This window comes from Carlito syrichta, unplaced genomic scaffold (assembly GCF_000164805.1).
Source record: "Carlito syrichta isolate Samal-C Ts95f unplaced genomic scaffold, Tarsius_syrichta-2.0.1 Scaffold315570, whole genome shotgun sequence".
NCBI classification, from domain to species: domain Eukaryota; kingdom Metazoa; phylum Chordata; class Mammalia; order Primates; family Tarsiidae; genus Carlito; species Carlito syrichta.
This window is the reverse complement of record NW_007259666.1, coordinates 278210-281062: the sequence shown is the minus strand read 5'-3', so window position 1 is coordinate 281062 and position 2853 is coordinate 278210. Positions and strand designations below refer to the sequence as shown.

General features: G+C 33.8%; 1 pseudogene; it reads left to right on the top strand.

Annotated features, from left to right (window-relative positions):
- Positions 1-980: 980 nt before the first annotated feature.
- Positions 981-1638, top strand: LOC110594489 (annotated as a pseudogene).
- Positions 1639-2853: the final 1215 nt, after the last annotated feature.

Here is a 2853-nt window from a genome sequence, read left to right as displayed (position 1 = left end):
ATTGCCCTTGGAATATACTAATACTCAATGTGGCATTAGGGATAAAAATGAAAGGAATCTCCCAAACCAATAAGCCTTATGCCCATAAACACTGAAAATTTAACCTCTTTCTTATTATGTGTCTTTTTTTTTCGCAATTAATTGTTTTATTTAAGAAATGATATTAATTGTCTATTGCCACTATAATGCACATCTTGTTGACAGAGTGGTGGCAGAGTTCCTAGGGAGGGAGCAGAAATGTGGAAGACCACTTTAGGCCAAGGATCAGAATTAGAACACTGTCACTTTCATCACACTCTATAGGGCATTCAAAGGAAAAAAACCCAGCTCAGGTTCAAAGGGTAGAAAATCATACTCTACTTTTTAATGAAAAAATCATAAAGTTACATAGCAAGGAGCATGGCTACAGGCTGAGGAGTCACTGGGACCACTTGTACAATCATTAACAATCATTCATCATCTCCAATATGCCAGAAGTTTGGGTACTACAAAGATTATATTGCTGTTCTCTCTAATAAGTAGGAGCTTATGATCTAGAAGTAGAGATGCATATAAGAAGTTCATTGCAACATAGAACAATATAAAACAGATTATTGAACACCTTGATCTACAAAGCTCAACAGTATAAAATATCTAACTTAATTTTTCTGTAACCTCATTTAATTTGTGTTTTGAATACTATTTTAATTTGTAACAAAATTTAATTAATTCTAGGAAATGAATAATTCTGCTTCCTAAATTAGTTTGGTGTTTACTCAGTAAGATCAGAGTTTCCCTCGCTTCTCCTTGTCATGGTATCAAGAATCTATATTGTGTTCTCAATTGCCAGACACAGGGATTCATGGAGATTTGTATTCCATGTGATCCTGATCCTAAATACATAGATTCTTCCTCATTCATTAATGCATTAGTGCATAAATCCCGTCAAATACATATGACTATGTAACAAATGTTATAATACACAATCTATGCGGCTCTTGTGGAGGCAGCTTGTATGAGGCTGGGGGTTGCTAAGCTGCACATCATATCCTGAGCTGCTCAGACTAGCAAACCATACAGTCACAATGGCTAAAGGTGACCCCAAGAAACCAAAGGGCAAGATGTCTGCTTATAACGTCTTTGTGCAGATGTGCAGAGAACTTAAGAAGAGAAACCCAGAGGTCCCAGTCAATTTTGCAGAATTTTCCAACAGTGTTCTCAGAGGTGGAAGACAATGTCTGGGAAAGAGAAGGCTAAATTTGATGAAATGGCCAAGACAGATAAAGTGTGCTATGTCTGGGAAATGAAGAATTATGGACCAACTAAGAGAGACAAGAAGAAGGACCCTAATCCCACCAAAAGGCCACTGTCTGGATTCTTCCTGTTCTGCTCAGAATTCTACCCCAAGATCAAATCCACAAACCCTGGCATCTCTACTAGAAATATTGCAAAAAAGTTAGGTGACATATGGAATAACTTAAGTGACAGTGAAAAGCAACTTTAAATCACTAAAGCATTGAAACTGAAAGAGAAGTATGACAAGGATGTCACTGACTATAAGTCTAAAGAAAAGTAGATGGTGCAAAAGATCCTGCTAAAGTTGCCCAGAAAATAGTGGAAAAGGAAGACAAAGAAGAAAAGGAGGAGGAGGATGAATAAAAAACAGTTTATCTGTCAAAAAAAAGAATCTAGTGGTCTGAAGATTTAAGAAGAATAATAAAAAATAATAGAAGTAAACTTTATTTGTACCAATGTTTAATAAGAAAATAATCACAGAGATCATGCGAATTATCATATATTAATATGCATCATTTCAGAGTGAAAGAGATATTTATTAGAATACTAGAAACCCAAAATAAAAAGAGTATGAAGATAATACTAAAGGGGAAGTTGAGAGAACATGAATTCTAGCTCACATTCATCTCTAGCTTGTGATTCTCTCAAAGTCATGTCCCTTCTCTGCCTTCAATTTTCCTGTTCCTCTATTGAGAGGGTTAAACCAGAGAAGTATTTTAGTTCCTCTTGGCATTAGATTCCAAAGGGTTTAGGAAATTGAAAAGAGCTATCAGTGGCAGTAAGGAGAGATACATAGATTGAGATAAAGAGAGAGGGGAGGGAGAAAGAATAAAAATCAAAAGAAAAGTCTAAATATAATCATGGATTATAGGATATCTGAGGACAATTTGTTCATCTAGCTGAGCTGATAGTTGTGAGTAAGTAATATGTAGCATGATATTATATGGGGATGTTTCTTTCCATAAAGGCAAAGTTTTAATAGTCAGAATACTATATGCCCCATTACAGTATGAATATTCAATTGTAATATAACAGTTCATTATAATTATTTTAATTAACAACTTATAGCTATGCTTTGTTCCTCAATGTTCACATTATTGTCAACAGCAAATATACAGAAGAAAATAAGTAACTTTTAGATTCTATAATAAGAAGCATAAATGTCAACAAGTTCCATTTTGAAATATTATTATTAGCAATACTTCAAAGCATAGTTAGTCATGAATCATTTCTAATAGATTTACAAAAAGTGAAATTGTGAAGACTTTATTTGTTACTAATGAATGGTCTTTATTGACTGTATGATTGGTCAATTTTAATATTAGATCAGTATTTCAAATCTATTTGGTAGCCGTAATTTACAATGATCCAATCCAAGTAAATTAGACTGTAACTAATGCTGATTTAATGTAATTATAAGTAAATAAATTTTTTAGCTAAACTTGACAAAAAAAGAACAAGAACAAAATATTTAAACTGATATATCTGAATCAGTATGGATAATAAACTGAGGCTAAGGCATGGGAGCTGGCTAAGGCACATTGTTCCAGCAACCTTTCACTCCCAAAGTCAGCTCTT